The following is a 21,339-nucleotide window of genomic DNA, read 5'->3' as shown; positions in this document are numbered from 1 at the left end:
TTTCATATTTATTTGGAAATAAATTCAATAAAAGGACCATTCTTTCTTTTTTTTGCCTGTTTTATATTATTACCATTTTGTCTGAAACAGGTATGGGATTCTATTGTGTTCTTGAATGTAATGAATTTCACAATGAATGCAATTTTTGTTATCAGGGCTAGATTTGTGTGGAAATCCAAAGAGAAGAGCAGATGAATTTGAAAATTCCGCCAAGCGCTAGAACAAAATGCTAAGTATACTGTATGCAATCCAGTGAAAAACAGTATATAGGAAAAATGAAAAACAAAAACCAAAGCATGCAAAACAAATATCTCTCTGATAATCTCTTTCATTGCAACACAAGGTGTAACAAATAAGACAAAGTCAAGCAGGACACATGTACCAGACTGGTCATCTGTGCATAATGTTAAAGTCCTGTTTATTTTCCTGACCTTTGTGAGGTCAGGTTAACTTTCATTGTCCTGAAATACAGAGCATCAAAAAGGTTACATCTGACAAACGAATGAGTTGTGGAAATTAAAGCAGTGTATTAATTCAGAAATCTGTGGATGCAGGGTGCTGTATTCGCTTAAGCTCTCCCAATCCCTTTTCCATTCTCTGAATGTGCTGCATATAAAGCAATCCATTAGTCTTAGCTTTACCAGAGATTTTAAGTGGACACCTGTCCATTAAGACCATCATTTCAGCAGTAGCTCATCTCTCAAATTATTTACCCTGAATTACATTGTCCCAAATGTAATGGAATGCATTTTTATAGTATTTTCTTCCCATTTCTGCCAGCCAGACAGCCCATCTCATTTTATAACTTAAAAAAGGAGCGTCTTCTTCTTATTAATATTTTGTTTCATACAAATTTCCTCGGAAGGTCAGTGATGCAAAGAGACTTCCTGGATCTGAGCTGCAGCTTCAACAGCATTTGCACAAGTGGGATGTGAAGTGAATACTCTCAGTCCCAGTCAGACAAAGGAATCTCAGTTGGTAGAATAAAAAAGATCAGATGGTATAAAAATGTAAAGGCACGGTATGGACATCTCCAACAACAGTATTTCACAGAACATATTGTGCCTAAGATACTTCTGAACAGATTTCTCAAACTTATATTTAGATCTGTCAACTCACTATTAATTGATTATTTTTATTTTTATTTACTGTAAAAAACTGAGTCACAATTTGTATTGTTTAATTTTAATTAAATAGTTTTATGCATTTAAAAGTGCTGATGGTATTTTCAACTGAGTAGTACACCACCTGCTTTTTAAAATTGTGGTGCAGTTTGGTTGTTTTGGGGTTAAGATACTTTGCTCAATCTCACTGTTCAATATTTGGCATGTCGGTGGTACTATTGTTTATGATCTGGAGAGTTCTAACTTTAAAGGAATTTGAAATGAATTTAGTCTTTGTATAGACAACATTTTTGTCTTTATCTTATGGGACGGATATATTTAGTTTTTAGCACTTTGTTGGTCTCATCACTGTATATTCACATCTGGAAAGAGAGTTGTGCTAATCCTAGTAGTTTGTCAGGTATGACTGAAGACGGATTTTGCGACACAACTGGTATAATTTAGCTTCAAAATATGAAATGACAAAAGAATTTCTCATACATTTCAAGAAATGTGTCGTCCCAAATCATCTTAACAAAATCCAACTGAAATGAAAATTGGATTTCAAATTGTGTTTTTAGAGGTTAGCCATTCATTTTGATTTGAAAAGCTTTCTGTATGCAACGTCTTGGATATTGGCTGTGAGAAATACAATTCAACATGATGAATGATGTTAGCTGATCTTACATTATGTAAATAATTATATGGAATGATATTTCCTCTTATAGATTATAAACCACTGCAAATGTCTTGTAAAATGACCCACTATGTAGTAAAATGATCAGGCAACAACATTCAACAGTTCAACAGTATTAGTTTTTGAATTATTTTTGCACACATTAGATAAAAAGATTTACTATTTCAGTTAGCTGGAAGAACACGCTGATAGCTAACATTCAGAATTGAATGACTTGAAATGAAATCATGTTGACAAATAGGGGAACTATAGGTGTGTGTATCTGCGTTTGTAGTTTTGAAAGCATGTAAGGATCAACTGACACTTTGCATATTAATCAATGACAAAACAGAGACACCCACAGCCTCATCTCCAAAGCAGTGGTGTCGCCTTACTGGGGTCTAAATCAGGAAGGAGTGGCTGTTGCGATGATAAGATCGAAGGCCTCCTGGTTCCCTCTCTCTCTTCAGGGTTTTCCTCAGAGCACATTATGGCAATGAGTTTGAGGCTTAAAGGGCCGGTGTGTCAGCCCGATGCCAGAGACATAAGCCCCAGTCATTCCATCAAGCCTGAAATTAATTAAACAAAGCCCAGCCTCAATCACGAGAGTGCCTACCAACACTGAATGCTAGGAAATAAAAGGTATTGGTTTTTTTTCTTTTCTTTTTTCATTTGTTGTCTTTTTAATGAGTGCAGTGGTTGAGGGGTGACTGTGCTCTTATATACATATTTTTTACACCTTGTTTCACAGAAAAGTTATAAAGTGGCAACATTCAATGTCAGATCTGTAACATATTATGTTTATCCAGCTGAAACAAGAGGGCATGGCATGAGGTGGTAATTTTCTTAAGAGTACAGCCTGCATCCCAGCAAATGAGCAAAATGATTCAGTGCTTCCTGTACCCTGCGACTGGGAAATGGAAACATGGTTCTAATTTCTCAATAATATATCAGGGAGACAAACACACACACACACACACACACACACACACATACACACACACATGAATTTATATTACATCTTACAACAAAATTGTATTTTCTTAATTACCCACCGTACAGATACTTATATATATATATATATATATATATATATATATATATGTGTGGGAAATACAAGATAAAGGATACAGAGTTGAACCCCCAGCTTTCCATAGTGAGTTGTTTTACCACTGTCCACCATGAAGGATCAAGCAAGCACCTCGGAATAAGGGTGGGGAGGGCGTGTTTGATGGGGGGTTGATGGATGGCTGCTAACCACCGGGCCTGGACGCCTCACAATCCAGGTATAATTAACAGCAGCTATTTAATCGAGTGCCGGCTGCCAACAGAGAGCAGAGGGAGGAGGCTCAGGCTGTATGGCCTGGGAGGGATTGCAGCTTTGTAGCCTCTGCAGGATTTGTTTCACCTCTTTGTCTGCACAGCATAAGTGGCCTGACAGGCAAACTGTCCCCCAACCTGGCATTGTTATCTGGCTGAAATGGACCTAGTCCAATTGCATGACAAGCTCTGTCTCGGTTCATATATCCACTCCCTCTGCTCTCTCTCTTTGTGCACATTCTATTTGTTGAAATCATGTACAATGTATGATTGTGCTACCAGAATATAGCAGAAACCCTTTTCTACCTGCCTAGATGAAATAAAGCACCACACTGAAGAAAATAAAATATGTTTGCATGCTTTACGAAAATGTATTCAAAATTATAGATTGGATAATTACTGTTGTTCTAAGTATGCTGCAGGGTTTTAAAAGTTTTTTTTCTTCCTTCCGTGCAGAAAATATATCCATTTGCTAAACTAAACTAGAGCAGTCACTTGAGCTTTGTTGATTATCACTCATCCCTGCTTTTATTGTTGTGAAAGTTGGGTCACAACAATTGTAGACTGGAAGTTAGGGTTGTACAAATGCTTCTAACCATTGTCTGGATGGAGCCTCGATAAAAAGAGCCTCCATTGCCAACTCAAACTGTGAACACTTGTTTGTTAACACAGATTTAAATATTATAAATACAAATTATAGTCAAAGGCACCTATGATATGCAGATAATATACGTTACAATACAGTGATGGGGAACATTTTCCTGAAAGTACAATTCAGCAGAGAATTTAAATAATGTACCCTAGTTGTAAGATTCTTTATTTTGTTATTTTCGTCTTTGTTTGTCTGTGTCATAAAAACTATTATAAAAATCTTTGAATGTGTCATGTTTAACATGATATATTTTATGTGATCCTGTCTAGGCTGCTCATCTTATTTAGAAGATGTCAACAAATGCATGAGCATGTACAAAATAAGCTATTTTTAGCATTTCCCTCTTGGTGCCAGCATGTCCTTCTTACTCCCTATGTTGCCCTTGTTTCATCCCTTGTTGGGATTGATTCCTTTAGACTCTAAGTGTATGTTGGAAACAGTCTTTGATTTGTAAGCAGGTGGGATTATCATGCAGAAAACACTGCTTCGTTTGTCGGGGGGGGGGGGGCGTTTCAAGTTACACACTTGGAAAACAGTTACTCTCAGGTCCTGTTTAGATCCATGATTACCTCCCCTGCACAATCAAAGTAGTTATAATGAAAATGCAACAAATCACCATAGAATTCCTGGTCTTTTGTCTGGCCCTACTCCACCCCACCCTTTCCCTGTGCACTGAAAGAATGGCTCTGACATTTCAGCCAGGGAGTGGAGAATAGAGGCAGTTTGTAATGTGTGCAGCCTTGCCTTTTCTTTCTCCCCTTGTAGTAGTACAAGTGTCATGTTAAGCCCAAGGCAGTGAAGACGCTCATTGACCTACTCTGGCTCACAGTTTGTGTTTACTGTATTCAGTGCTGGCTAAAGCACCAATGGAGCCCCATCTCTTATCAGCACATAAAGTCAAAAAGATTGGAGACTCAAATTTCCCCTTCCACCCAATGTTGGTTTTCCATTGTCTGTGTCTGACAATAGTTTCACATACCCCAGAGCTTGAGTTTCTCTCCTCTTTATTTTGCTGCATATTACCCTCTGTGTGAGTGCTGGTACTTACAAGCCAATAACAGAGTTGCCCAAAACAGGCCCCATTGCTATGGGAACGGGGTTGCTGTTACAAAATCACCAGGGATGCCACACTACCAAGGTGAATACTGTGTGAGCTGTCATCGGTGGGAAACAGACCAATGTTTAAACAGACAAGTGAAAAATAATTCAAGTCCTCTGAGCTAAAACTGACAAACGTCTTTCTCCATCTATACACTACTCATTGTGTTTCAGTAATAAAACTACCGCTAAACTGTTTAAGGTACTTTTACTTTATGTATTTTCATTTAACATGGATAAGTTTGCTTCATAAAAGGGATTTTATTTTTCATCAAAACATATGATCAGATTTTTAAATACTGTCTGATCCATTCTGTAATTTAATGTTTCTATTGATTATTCTGCATAATAAGCAATTTGGGTATACTTCTTCTTGAAAATAAATTAATCCAGGTCATTGTCTGTAGGCCAGCATATTTAGATTTTGTTTAGGTGTGCAATAATCAATTATCCTCATCTGCACTTGAATCTCTAGATAAATGTATTAATTGTATGGTAATGCATTAAATATAAGAACATAACTGAAAAAACAGTTGCTGTAACCTTGAACCCCAGAATGACTTCTGTGTAAATAAAAGAATAGCAGTAAATCTTCAAAACTGAGACGCTGCAACTAGGGAATTGCTTGAATTATTACTATTACTCATGTAAAGTACTTTGGTTCACATTAAAAATAATCGTAGGTTTTTTCGTTGTGTCATTTCAGCCAGTACAATAGTAGAATATATTACTATATAGGTTTTTAATTTATTTCAAATCCATTCTCATAGTGGACAATGAGTGCTGTATACTTCAGAGGCAGTGGGGGGAGCCATAATGTTAGCTAGTCTGGAAGAGTTGCTGATGTGGACAGGTTGGGTGGTGTTTGGGGTTAGACGACAAAGCTAAACAGAAGACTCATGTCTTTTTTCGACATATTCATTTCCCCTTTTTTCAATCAAGGGCTGTCCTGGTGTTGCTTTTGTGCTGCATGTTCTCATACACATTGTCATTAAACTATTACAAACCAATTAACTCAAATAAGGGTATATGGAAGAAAAAAATTGACGAGGGGGGATAGTTGGTTAAATGTCAATGAGTTTTTATTTTAACATGAAATCTAAATTTCAAAACTAAACAAATCCAAATTATGCTTTAATTGAAATGTATAGCATAACAATCAATTGTTATTTGGAATGATATAATAATATCATTGTAATGAGATAAATCAACCTGCAATACGACAGACATACTTTTTGAGTAAAACAAAATCATATTTAATGACCTGTATGTGGCTTATATGGATGAAGGCAGCATATCAAAATGGCTATAGAGAAAAAAAAGTCTATAATTGAAGTAAGTATATTATCAAGACGATATATCACAATGTATTTGATTATTAAAAAAAGCATCTACCATATATTTTTTGTAGAAATTATTTGTTCCTATAATTTTGTGGACCAAAATTAGGTTATTTTGGTGGGATATCACTTTTCATTCCATTTATAAACATAAATCCTAGGAGAGTTGGTTCCATTGTTAGGCATATTTATTGCATAATAACTTGTGAATTTTATGTTGTATTTTAGAACTTCCATGGTTTTGTAGTTTCTGACCTACATAATTGCTTTTCAGTAGTTTATGATTAAGTTATAGGAGTTTTGTTGTAAACATGGAGTGAAGACTACTGAGGGAGCCTGAGGGAGACACCTAAACAAATTATTATCCCTCAATACACTCAAACACATTCAAACAGTCTTACATAGATACTTTCATCAGCTTGGGAAAAGCTCTGGTTAATCAAAGAGAGTAAAAACAACAAGGTGCGAGCTGCAGGTTGGAGTGCAGCTTCAGAACAACAGCATGTACCTGAACGAAGCTCGGACAGAAAGTGTTACTCAGGGTTTGTACCTCTCTACTGTCAGTTTGTGCTTTCTTCCCTCTTTCCTCCCTCTTAAGGTAGAGATACACTTGCTGTTAACTACTTGTACATGTGCGCATGATGGCTGCCCAATATACTGCGTCCATTTGGAGCGTTGGTTGTGCACATCCTCAGAAAATAACGCTACACGTATGCCAGATGCAATGTGTACTTGACCGGTAGGGGCAGTGTAGCACTAGTATAGGCACTGTGAGGTGTATCATCAATTTCTCGCATTGGCAGAACAAGAGAAACATACTCTCCATTGTCACGACATGCTTGATTTAGGGGCTTTGCAGACCATCTAGAAGATGGTGCCGCTGTCTCTTTTTCTGCTGCGATCTCACAATGAACAAAATAGTGACCTCTGCAAGTTGCGACATGTTTATTGTTTACATCATGCAAATCCGGAAGTTCTATACTGTGATTTCTTCATAGTACATTGTCAAGTATGTGAACAGCTACGTTCATGACACAGCCAGTTGTCAACACAAACGCATTTTCAACCAGCAGGAAGATCTCAAACCTTAGTTTCCTCATTCTGTAGGTATCTCTGACAGCTGCAGGATCCAGATCTGACACTACTCATTATCATTATCATCATTATTTACTTAATTTAATGATTCATTATTTTAAAATTATTATGTATTGCATTATAATTGCTTTATTATTAATAAACAGTCTAACTGTGTTTAAAGGAAACAGTTGTTCCTGGTCTCACTCTATCCTATCCCACTCAATTATGTCCTCTCAACCCAACGAGTAGAGGCAGATGGGCACTCACACAGAGTCCAGCTCCTTTTTGGAGGTTTCTTTGTGTTAAAAAGGAACTTCTGCATGTATCCAAGTATCCAACTTTTACAGTAAGATTCAACTTTGTCCTCTTGTGTAATTGAGCTCATAGGTTATCGCTTCAGCAACTCCTTTTTATTAGCCATAGAGATAATATGGTAAATGTTCAGTATTTATTTAGTGCAGGGGTATTCAATGTTTTTCCGGCCAAGGCCCCCAAACTGGTGGAGAGATGGAGCAGGGACCCCCTACTATATATATTGTATAAAATTTTGTTTTATATTAAACTTGGCCTAGTGACATGTATAAACATAGCTACCCTGTTACTGTGCATTCAATACTAAGCTATTCAAATATTACACAGGTTCATTTATTCATGTTTTTAATTTAAACATGTGCATGGTACAGGGTGGCCATGCCACAGACATTTATAAACATACATCTTGCATACAACAGTGAGCTATTAAAGTAATTCACAGATTCATGTTTTTATTTTAAACATACATGTAGAAGAGACAGTGAATCCTCAAGCCATCTATGGATGCCACACATACTCCCACATTAGTGAGATGTGGGACCATGATGGGTAGAAAACAACTTAATTAATCTTGGACGGATGGAGGTTGTCAGGCAGAGGTTTAAATCAGCCTCTCAATATGTCTGATGCATGTAAATGTGTATTTAAAGACATTTAAATTTGTGGGGAAAAAATCTGTTCGAAAATAAATAAAAAATTATAAAAAATTAAAAAATTGTCTAATTAACCAAACATTTTGCAACCCCCCCTGCAGTACCTCCGCGGACCCCCTGTTGAAGACCTCTGATTTAGTGCTTTTCTAGTCTTGATGACCAAATGCACATTACGTACGTATCACTCATACACTGTAGGCCCAAGGAAACCTTTAGCATGTGGAATGGAGACTGGGATCAAACTGCCAACCCACTGGTAAGGGGAAAACCCTCTCTACCTCCTGCACCACAGCCACCCATGAAATGATGAAAGCAAAGGAAGAAGTCTGCAAAACAACAAGCACAAATCTTCATCCTGGAGAAAGGGACTTCGCACAAGAGACCATTGTTTTGATGCCTGTTTTGATTTTCAAGCTGGTTTAATCTGTCACCAATTCACAACTGTAGCCATATGTTTATTAACGTAACTATGACGACAAAAACTATCCTCTAGTATTAAGTACCTATCTGGTAGCTTCTCTGGTGGGTTAGGGTTAAATGAATAATATTATTTTTTTTTTTTTTTTTTTTGTCTTCAAATGTCACCAAAAGGGCTCCTCAGTCACCCTTGCAAGGAGGTTAGGTTTTCATCTTGGTTTCTAACCTCCACCAAGGCTTGGGTATTCTCTTTGCTTGTCTCTGTGTTACTTAACAAGATGAAAAAACATTGCTGGACAGATTACCCCCAAAAATGGTGGAAGGATTGGGCATGGGTCAGGATATCATCCATACAATGTTGGTGCAGATAGGACTAAATGGGTGGATTTAGCAATTTTCTTCTTTCTTTGCCGCATTGACCACAGAATTCATTAAATGTATGGTAATAGCGGGTGTACATGTGCAACATGAATGCTTTCATGAGCAACAGGTCCTGAGTGACACAGACTAAAGACTAAAATACAAATTCTTGTGAGATGGAGTCTGACTTTCTACGTTGATGGTAACAACTCGCTAGCACATTAGAAAGCCTGTGGCAAGTACTGCTGCAACAGAGCTATACAATGCAGCAATTGAGCAAAAAAACAAGTTAGGGATCTCTTATGTTATTAAAGGAAGTCTATAAAATATAATATTTTGGTTAATAATGAAACTAAAGGACAAATTAAAATATTGCAGGCCACCACAGTAAAGATAATTAATCGGATACACTTCTTTGGTGAGATTGGCATTAGCCTTGACAGCGTTCTACGCTGTCAGTGACTGGACAGTCTCCAGTTGATTTCTAAAATAAAACTCTTCTGTTTCCACCATCCTCCTCAATTAACTCATAAATCAAGATATTTATTTAATTGGTGTCTCTGAACATAACCCAGCCAGTGATTGTTTGTCATGACAAAATTATTTGTAAAAAAATTGTCATAATTTTGTTATTTGGAAGAAAACAGGAGTGCACACAGGCATTCTTAATCATCGCGTGCTGCTCGTTTACAAGCGCAGGGCACCAACCTTGAAAGGAAAGGAAAAGATAGCCAATTTATTAATTAAGTCTCATAAAAGTACAAGTTTGGAACTCTGATTAACAATTAAGTTATAACTATAACCAAAATTACCATATAGATAGTTAGCTAAGTTGAAGGATATAGAGCTCTTGACAGTGTAGAGGTTGGCAAAATTCACTGGATGAAAAACATTTGCGAAAGAAAAACATTTATTATGAAGATAATAAAGTATAAAAACACAAATTACTAACGATATACTTAATATATAAAGACGTATATGTGAGTATGGGTGTGTGTGTGTCTGTGTCGGTCAGCGTGCTTCCAAAATGGCGGTTGGCCACTCCGATCATGCCCCCCCCTTTGGAATTTTACGACCTACAGAGGGATGCGGGTGCTGAGATATGTGTGTGTCTGTGTTGGTGCCAAATTAGTTACTTAATGCATGCTAGGAAAGACTGAAGAGCATAACTAACATTAACTTTCAAATAACTTGTAACAAAAATATCACAGCAACACAAATCAATCAAATTTTATTTGTATAGCCCATATTCACAAATTACAATTCGTCACATAGGGCTTAAACAGGGTGTGACATCCTCTGTCCTTAACCCTCAGCAAGAGTAAGGAAAAACTACAAAAAAAACCTTTTAACAGGGTAAAAATACGTAGAAACCTCAGAGAGAGCCACATGTGAGGGATCCCTCTCCCAGGACGGACAGAAGTGCAATAGATGCCACGTGTAGGAAAACATCAACAAGATTAAAGTTTTTAGCAGCATTTGATGAGGGTAAAAATCCCGAAGGACAACCCCAACATGACATGCCAAGCAGTCCCGCTGCATCACAGTCCATGGTCAGCAACCAGCAGGCCCACGATCCACCATCCAGACCAGACGCCACTCGAGTCCACCGCCGCCCACCAGAACCCACCACGAGCCATCACCGCGGTCTTGGTCCACCGCCTGTACCCAATGCCAACGCGACACAGGGTCCGCCACCACGATCAGCCCACACGACACAAAATCCACCACACTGGATCCACCACCGCGACCGCCGATGTGCGATCCACAAACCATGGTGCGGCCACAGAAGCTCTGGATCTGCGGGTTATAAAGCAAAGGGATTCCGGGGAAGGGGGATAGGGATGGAGAAGAGGAAGAAGAAGCTGGAAAGAGAAGGTGTCATGTGTCATAAATTCCCTTTGCATCTTAGCTGTTCACACCGGACACTGAAGCGACTCTGAAACGCTGGGCAGCGCTAATAATATCACCCATTGATCCAGTAGTATTCAAGCATATACTTACTTGTTGCTCCAACATTAAGCAATAGCGTCCCAACATTTGCCTTTTTTGGTGTTGTCTTTATACAACATGTTCCGAGGATCAGACAACTCACTGTACTTCTCCATTTCAATTATTAATTTAATGTCATCCATGTTGAAAAACTTCTCAGCTGCTGGCTCCGTTAAATGTCGGGTGTCGAGGGTAAATTACATATTCTCCACCCCCCCCCCCTCTTTTTATCTTCATCACTGCTTGTGTGGATGTAGTGGATTGGCAGAGGGGGACATTAAATAATGTCATTGGTCAAATTTAAACTCCAGGACAATAGAAGGGGAATTCAATGTATGGGATGTGTGGCCTAGGGGGTAGAGCGTGTGCTCTGCAACAAGAAGGTTGCCGGTTCGAATCCAAATCTTTCCCATCTGCATGCCTAACTGTCCTTGGCAAGATACTGAACCCCTAAATGGCCCCTCATAAATGTTGAGTGTTCTAAAAATGTAGGTCGCTTTGGACAAAAGCATAAGCGAAATGTAATGTAATATTTGATAATTTATATAAAATATGTCATCAATATCGTTTAAAAAAAGATTTCAGTGTGTTTCCTGGCTAATAGAAAAATAGACTCGAAGCCGAAACAATCGCTGCACGGCACTAGGCTGCCTTGGCGTGGCGCGGCGCTTCAGCCTCCGGTATGACCTGCACAAAGGTTTAACATGGGAGTGGATGGGAGCCAACTGTTATTTAAGGCTTGGCGCTGCATTTAAGCATTGCTTTGGCGTCGCTTCAGCGTCCGGTGTGAACCCGGTGTTAGTAAATAACTCACAATGCGTCGCTTAACAAACGTCACATACTACGTTGCTCTGATTGGTTGTAAGTCTACCCAATTGAGACAAGAGGCATTTTTTTTTCTGGTTCGGTTGAAACACGCCCCATAATCACATACCAATGGAACGGTATCAGACTCACATTCTGACTAGAATTGTGAGTATGACAACGTCAGGCTAGGTTTGTATGATAGTACGGTGAAAACCATGTGGTACCACTCAATCAGCTATCAATACCTCTAGGCTTTTTAGACTAAACGCTTCCTATTTTAGAAAATAGAACAAGTTACGTTCTGCCACACTAATTACCTCTAACTATAAGCTTTATCAAAAAGGAAGGCTTTGAGCCTACTCTTAAAAGAACAGATAGTGTCTGCCTCCCGAACTGAAAGTGGTACATTATTCCACAGCAGAGGGGCTAGATGGCTAAAAGCTCTGGCTCCTACTCTACTTTTAGAGACTTTAGGGATGACAAGTAGGCCTGTAATCTTGGAGCGGAGTGCTCTAGTGGGTTGATAAGGTACTAACAGCTCTTTAAGGTAAAAAGGCACTATATTATTAAGGGCCTTGTAGGTGAAGAGGAGAATTTTAAATCCTATTCTAGATTTAACTGGAAGCCAGTGTAGCGATGATAATACTGGAGAAATGTGCTCTCTTTTCTTTGTTCTCATCAGGACACGTGCTGCAGCATTTTGGAGAAGCTGTAGAGTCTTTAACGACTTACTGCTGGAGCCTGATTATAATGAAGTACAATAGTCCAGTCTCGATGTAACAAAGACGTGGACTAGTTTTTCTGCATCTTTTTGCAAAAGGACATGTCTGATTTTTGAGATATTATGAAAGTGGAAAAAGGCGGTCCTAGAAATTTGTTTTAAGTAACTATTAACGGATAAATCAGGATGGAAGATCACTCCCAAGTTCCTTACTGTTTCATTGGAAGCAAGGGAAATGTCGTCTAGTGCAGCTATATCATTAGATAATGTATCTCTAAGGTGTTTGGGGCCAAGTATTATAACCTCTGTTTTATCTGAGTTTAATAAGAGAAAATTGCGGGTCATCCAGGTTTTTATGTCCTTGAGACATGCTCGAAGTTTAGTGAATTGATTACTTTGTTCAGATTTTATTGACAAATATAACTGGGTGTCATCTGCATAGCAGTGGAAATTTACAGAGTGTGTCCTGATAATGTTTCCAAGTGGAAGCATATATAATGAGAATAAAATTGGGCCGAGCACAGAGCCCTGTGGAACACCATGGTTAACTTTGGTGCGCACAGATGACTCATCATTAATTTACACGAATTGGGAGCGATCAAAAAAATAAGATTTAAACCAGTTAAGGGCGGTGCCATTAATGTTAATTAACTGTTTGAGTCTTTGTAATAAAATTTGATGGTCAATTGTGTCGAATGATGCACTGAGATCCAACAGAACGAGGACAGACACAAGTCCCTGATCTGAGGCTATTAAAAGGTCACTAGTGACATTTGCCAAGGCTGTCTCTGTACTGTGATTGGCTCTAAACCCCCGACTGAAAGTCCTCATATATATTATCAAACGTATAAACATCACCAGGAATCAAATAAACAGTCTATGCTTAGCCTAGTATAATTATTATGCCCAGTTGTGTTACCCGTCCATGGAAAGGTGAAAAAGTTGATATGCTGTTCAAAGTTCGGTAAAGTTGTCTTGCTGGTTTTGTAGCTCCTGCCTTTGTGGGTCTGTTGTGTGGTACAGCTCAGTTGCTGTCCTTCGGCAGGCCAGGGTTGGATGGGAGGAGGTTTCCTTGGTGAGGTGATTTACGAGCTGCACCTCTCCATCATTTGAATTTGAGCAGAAAGAGAGGTGACCTTCTCTCGGTTGAAGAGATGAGTCGGACAGCCACCCTTCTCCTCATGGAAAGAGGAATCGAGGAAGAGCCATGGGCTCCTCTCAGAGGTGCATGGAATGTGATCATCTGTTCTGTCTGTTTTTATTTGTATTCCCTTACTCTTTTATTTCGATGTCCTGATTGTTGTGTTTAGTTTTGCTTCCTGTAGGTTTCCCCACACACCTGTACCTTGTTTGCAATTAAGCTTCCCCTTTTTATACCCTGTGTTTCCACGCACCCTCTGCCAGATTGTCATCGTCTCGTTCGTGTGCACATGCTCTCAAGCCTTAAGTTCCGAGTATTTGCTCGCCTGGTGTTGGACTCTGCCTGGATAACAGATTTTGTGTTTTCCCTAAATGGACTTGGTTGCTTACATTGACTGCCTACCCGTGTATGACCTTTGGATTGAAGTAAAGTTTATTTTGAACTGCATTTTTGTCTCCCGTGCTTCCTTCTGCACCTGAGTTCCTGCTTTGTACAGAACTGTCACATGGAAAGAGACAGCAGAGAGGGGAGACCTGGTCTTATATTAGCTTGGTGACCTCATAGGGCATGGGGCCAAGAGTGACCATTCGTGGTTGACTGAGTTCTGGAGGCTCTAGTTTTCTCCAGAACAAAGGACATGCCTGGACAAGAACCTGCTCCACCTTCTGAGTGAGAATGGTAAATGGTAAATGGATTTGTATTTATATAGCGCTTTTCTAGTCTTTGATGACCACTCAAAGCACTTTACAGTACAGTTTTAAATTCACCCAGTCACACACACATTCATACAGGGCGGTGTGGCCTAGGTGGTAGAGTGGTGGTTCTTCGACAAAAAGGTTTCCGGTTAAATCCCACTCTTCCCCATCTGCATGCCGAAGTGTCCTTGGCAAGATACTGAACCCCTATATGGCCCCTCATAAATGTTAAGTGTAATAATTGTAAGTCACTTTGGACAAAAGCGTCAGCCAAATGACATGTGATGTAATACAGTGCATCTATTCGCAGCACTTTGTTATTCTATGGGGGGCCATTCAGGGTTCAGCATCTTGCCCAAGGACACTTCGGCATGCAGATGGGTCAGACTGGGGATCGAACTGCCGACCATCCGGTTGGAGGACGACCACTCTACCCCTCAGCCACAGCCGCTCCAATACAGTCCCTTATAGTGAATCCCCCAAAACGTCCAAAAGATAAGTTTAAGCAGCTGTGGCGTGGTGAGATTGCCACAAACAATAATCACAAATAGTCCACGCTATTCTCACCACCTCTTACCGACCAGAATAATTGTCCATTCCTCACGATAATCCCTGAAAGTTTAGCCAAGGCAATAATCCAGTTTATGCGGAAATAATCCCTTGTAGTTCCTCCGGTCCGCAGTTTACCCGTACGTCGCTGGTCGCTCCCCAGCCTGCTCAAACAAAATAACCTTGTCGAGACGTCACTTCCCCCCATTTATCACATTTGGACATAGAGAAACAAATATATACACAATAATACATACAATAAACAAATACAGACGGAGGTCCAATCCTTTATACTTGTAATTTTAAGCTTCTGAACGATGGATATGCACAGACTATAATAGATGTAGGTAACAAGAGCAGATTTATCTGTCCTCCCTAACACATTTCCTGTACATATAAAGTTCACTTAGGTGACCTTTACACAACTTGTTAATTTTAAATTTGTGGCAAAAGTCGGGGTGGCGCAATTATTTAAACAGATTGACTGGCAAGGAATGTCAGTGAAAAAAATAATTTGAGTCAAAGCTGTGAGAATCAGCCATTACATTTATAAAATATTAACTAGTTATAAGTTAAAGATGCAATAAACTTGAAAAAAGCTTATTGATAAAATTAAAGGCCACTATCCAGTAAAGACACACAGGGAGTATTTGTTTTAAAATATTAATATTTTGGATGAATTTGGATATTTGGGATTGTATTTGGGTTTAGACATATTATAGGTGGCTAAAGCACGTTCAGTCAGAATCCATTGCTTTGTATTCAATTAACCTATTGCACCTCAATTTTATCTGTGCAATGCCAAATCATAACATACATTTTTGAAGAAACTACTGCACACAATGCGTGTGCTCCTCAAGAGTCTTAGTAAAAAGGAGGGTGTCTTCGAGGAACAAAGAAACAAAATGGTTCAGAAAGTCATCAAGGAACAGGGTTTGAAAGATGGCAGAGGCATTAGTAAGATGGATGGCATAACCAATTAATAAATACACTGCTAAAAAAAAATGGGGAACACTTAATAGTCACAGTGTAACACCAAGTCAGTAAAATTTCCGGGATATCAATCTGTTCATTTTGGAAGAACAAGTGATTGTGTTTCAATTTCACCTGCTTTGGTGTAAATGAAAACGACAACAGGTGCAATGGAAAGGCAAACGCAAGACAACACCCCATAAAGGGAATGTTTGCATGTGGTGACCACAAACAATTGCTCAATAGTTATCCTTATTAACTGATTATTTTCTAGTTTTGTGTTTTCTGCTAGTGTTCTTGTCACTACTGGTATCGTGAGGCAGTACCTGCAGCCCAATCAGGTTGCACAGGTCCAGTTCCACCAGAATGACAGGTTTGCTGTGTCTCCCAGCACAATCTCAAGAGCATGGAGGAGATACCCTATGACCAGCCATTACATAAGGAGAGCTGGACAGGGCCGTAGAAGGGCATCAACCCAGCAGCAGGACTGGTATCTGCTCCTTTGTGTGAGGATGAATACGAGGAGCACTGCCAGTGCCCCACAAAATTTCCTCCTGCAGGCAACTGGTGTCCAAACCGACAGAAACGGACTCCATGAGGGTGGCAGGAGGGCCTGACGTCCTTTAGTGAGATAATATCTCTGGTGTGGTGAACATGGGCTGAGGGAAGGGCACCTCTCAACTGACCAGGAAGAGATCCAGCATTGTGCGTGGAATCCAGAGGAGCAGATCATAGTAAATTTGAACACGGGTTCAGTTCGGTATGTCAGAAACGATACGCTATAGTGCGTCGAATGGGATTACGAAATAATCGTCATAGTCACACCATGCCCATGTAGGGAGTCTCGCTACGTGGCCTTGGCTAACGCTAGCCGGGGAGCTGGGCTCGCGAGCCAACGATCGGCATGTTTATGCGGCGACTTAGATGTCTGACGGGAAGCAGCAGCGAGCTAACACGCGCCACCATCGGAGCCCGAAGCTAACGCGTTAGCTCTTGTTAGCTTCCGAGCTAACGCTAGCCGGGCAGGAGCCACAACAAATCCCGCGATTTGTTGTGGTTCCTCTATGTTTTTTTCCAGAGTTTCTGGGACGGTAGACATGCCAGATACCCAAATTAACACGTAGAAGCACTACAAAAGTGGAATTTTCATAATATGTCCCCTTTAATGTTTGACCAGGAATGCTAGCACTTCATTGAGTTGCTCCAGTTGTCCTCTTTGTCCAAACCGGTGTTTCTCTGATGGTAATAAAACAAATGAGGTGGCAGTTTATATCCACCAGTACAAAACAAAGACATCAATCATGCTGTGCAAACTCCCAATGCTGGATCTCTTCCTGGTCAGTTGAGAGGTGCCCTTCCCTCAGCCCATGTTCACCACACCAGAGATATTATCTAGGGATACAAAAACACAACTTTATTACATCGGTGCTGTGCATGCCATCACACCAAATCAAACAATCATAAACGACAATGACAAATTAGTTAAATTACCATTAAGTTATGGAATTAAGTTGAATTACACAGGGTCACATACAAGAAAGTAAAACATTAGAACATTAAATCATTTTATTCCAAATATTAGACAATAGCAAATGTTTAAATTCGTACAGTTAAATCAGTGATTATGCATGTAGTAAACCATGAGCACTGTACAGATGTTGCAGAAGTATGACTGGAAAAAAAATCTATATTTTTTGTGTGTCAAATGTAAATCTCTGATCAGCTCTGGAAATTGTTGATATTGTCATGGTAGTTATTTTTCAGGTAACAAATCAGATGGACAGGTCTTTTCACCTTGAAAATAGGAATGTGACCAAAGATGATAATATTGAGATAATACATAAGAATGGCAAATGCAGTAAATTTAAATTCAGTCAGTCTGGAAATGACACTGGCTTCTAAACAGTAGCCTGGTCACATTCCTCATGCATGGCTGGGAAGAGCCCAGGAGTAGAGTGCACCTGTCACAGGGCAGTCTGTCATATTTAAAGGGAGATTAAACAGCACCTGACTGACACAGAGGGAATGAATTTGTATCACTGCATTGCAGGTTTTATGGTACACTGGTTTTATCTAAACTTCGGGAGCTGTAATAAAATCTTATCTCTTGCTTTCACTATGGACAACTTGGCCCTAAACTGTCGTTTCTAGGGCGCTCTAAGTATCTGTTTGTGCTTCCTCGGCTCATAAACGGCGGGCCTGATAGCTTAACAGGAGAAAAAATCTATGAAAGCTGCCCCTTCTACCTGAGCACGGCACAGGCTACAACATCAAAATGCTAAAATGTTGAAGTAATGACAGGAAGACTTATTATGATGCATTTCCAGAATTGTGTGAATGGCATGTCTTGTAATGATGTCAGATTGGATGATGTTAAAGATGGATTTCTTAATAGTGGAGGTTACAGAGTGTCAAATAGAGGTGAAATTTACAAAAACACAAAGTCAGGGTTTGCTGAGGTCCTTGGATTTATGAAGAACACATGGGAGTTGGTATTAATAGTAGGAAAATGCAACTTTGGTTGAAATACATTACCAACAAGTACCCATGTTGTAGACCTCTAAATAACTGCTCACACCATACATTGTTGTGTTGTACTCACTGGACCCAGCCCAACTGCCAATCTACCAAATAAACATTAACCCCGTAGACACATCCTTAAAGCAGTAGACAGGTCAATTTTGCTGCAAAGGGTTAATCATTACAATTATTAGTTTTATCCAATCATTTTTTAGGTTTTATGTTTACCAAATTTAGGGCTAGAAAACCTATTTGGAGCATTAAGTATTGTTTAATATTTATTATTTTTATAATGAATGGGCTTCATATTGAAGTCCCTCTTCCAGTATTTATAATGCATATCACAGAAAGATGGTGACTATTTACTGTACAGGTAGTTGCTCGTCAACTAACAGGAATAAATCTTAACTAAAACCATCTCACCACAAGGTCCATTTAGGAGCATTTTTTTTAGCTTTTAATGAAATCCCTCACAATTTTTCTTCAGATTTGGAAATAAGAGCTTAATGTTTCGTAATAAAACATAAACGTCTTGAATTTAGGTCAGTTCAATGATTAAATGTCAGCTTTTCATAATAAGGAAAAAGGCAGGTGAATCAAAATGAAGCATTTTCAAACATCAAGATAATTGATGTCCTTTGTTTTGTTCACACTTATTTGAACTGAGCTGAAAAATACTACATTAACAGACTTGTTTCACTTTGGTTAAGTCAATGAAAGTTTACACTGACAATGAGTCAGTGTTGCTTTTGCCAGTTATCTGTCACTGGGTCATAACTTTCTTTAGTGTTGCTTTATGTAACACAATAAGATGAGGAAATGAGTTTTAAAGCTCCAGTTCAGAGCTCAGCATCTCTGCATTGATCCCATGGTGCAAAACAATGCAAATCCAACTTCTAATCAGCTTACTGTATAAACAACTAATTAGCTGTCTGTCGGCTCCTAATTATGTGCTGACAAACACATGGAGTGAAACACTGGAGCTGATAAACAGCAGGAGCTGCCAATTTATTCAGACTCTTATCTCAGCAGAGTTGAAAAAAAGGCTTGATTAGAAACAATTCTGGGGAGGAAAGTCAACAGTTTTGGAGAGTGTTGATGGAGGAAGTGAGCCTAACTACATGCTACCCCCAAGCACTAGGATTAGAGGGTTGCTGGCTGACGTGCAGTAACGACGTTTGGACTTATTAAGAAAACAAAGCTTTAAGTCAAGGTTTATTTCTTCTTATTACTTGACGGATTTGCTTTATGGTTTTCAGTCTCCTAATGTGTTTTAGGCCAATTTGAGCAAATCATTTTGATGCATCATGCATGTGAATGGAATAGGACTGTTTTGACTGTAGTCTGATGCAGCTGCATTCATCAGTCCATTCGCAGCCTTTAGAAACAGTGCCCATTTTGAAGTTTATAGATGTTCAGGAAGATGTGTTTTACTTCTTTTATCTCCTTATTTCCTTTCTCTGACTCCACCCTCTTAACATTAATTCAGCTTCTCTTTTTCAGCCTTCACCCTGTACAAAGACTAAGCTTCTTCACATTTTTTGATGTAACATCAATATCAGTCAATTACAGCTACACCCGAATATTTTTGATGTGTTTGGAATATTGTAGCTCTTTACAATCCATTTAGTTTGTCAGATGTACACAGTAACCATGAGCTGCAAGTATTCCCAAAAGTTAAACATTCTGTAACCCGTGTCAGTATCATCAAAGTAGGCGTTCTAGTGGCAATGTATCCTTGTTGTGATTGAAATAATTCAGGACTTGTGCATACATACAAAGGCAGGAAGGTCCAGTGAACATTGAAAAAGCTGGCTGACAGGTGAAAAAGTTGGAATCCTGGCAGATAGAAAAAATTAAAAACATTGAGAATGGGATGAACTTACACAGGAAACCAAATCTATCTTTAGGTCTGGCATGCTGGTTAGGAGAGGCACAGTGGTGCTGGGCAGCTGCATCTTCCAATGGCATTGGCAGCCCATAAATAGTCTGACAAGTTCCTTCGCAGGGTGACCGCTGGATGTCAGGGTCAGATAAATAAATAAATACACAAATAAACAAAAAGCAAACTGCCTAACAGGAAAAAGCTTGACTTTCTAGAAAACTGCGAAACTCCAAAGACCACAATGGAAAACACAGGAAACCACAATGGAGCCCACACAGGCAAACAGTCACGGAGTGAAGGTAACACATGACAAGGGAGGCAGGGTAACTGGAAACAGTTTTTTACCATTGTGTAGACAATTACAAATAAAAAGATGTTGCAGATTTTGTCAATTTGGTTAACTGTAAATATATAATGCTTTTCTTGTGTAATCAAACATTCATACACATTATTTCACATTATTGCTTCTACATAAAGACCTTTTTCTCACACACCATTAACACACTGCTAACACAGCCATCAGGGGCAATTTAAGGTTCAGTGTCTTATCCAAGGACAATATTACATTATTAAAAAATGTCATATTTTAATGTTAATGTCTGCGTAACAATATTAATCATCAATCAAATCAAATCATTAAAACTCTCAGCACTGAACTATGATTTGTACAGAGAATGAGGCAGAAAATACAGTACAGTTGTTGCATGTGGTCACTAAGTTAGCAGCGATGCTTTCTGCTGGAGGGCTTTACAACCCACCTTTCCTCCCTTCTAATTAGTGTGGAATAGCACTTAATGTGTTGGACCCTCCTTGCGACGTACAGGCATAGTGGAAGTGGGTAGGGACAAGGTGCTTGGGTGGTTTGAGAAAGGCCCTGTGATTTATTAGAGCTTGCGTTGAAAATGAGTGTGGATGCGTCCAGCAGTCTAGCAGGGGAAGACTGGGTAACTGAAGTCAACCTCATGTCGGAGCTCAGCTTCAGTGCCATCCTTCACTTGGCAACATCACCACAGGGAGACTGTGGCTGTCACTCTGAAGCTGGAGTGCTT

This window comes from Platichthys flesus, chromosome 3, assembly GCF_949316205.1.
Source record: "Platichthys flesus chromosome 3, fPlaFle2.1, whole genome shotgun sequence".
Classification (NCBI taxonomy): domain Eukaryota; kingdom Metazoa; phylum Chordata; class Actinopteri; order Pleuronectiformes; family Pleuronectidae; genus Platichthys; species Platichthys flesus.
Note: the sequence above shows the minus strand (reverse complement) of the source record.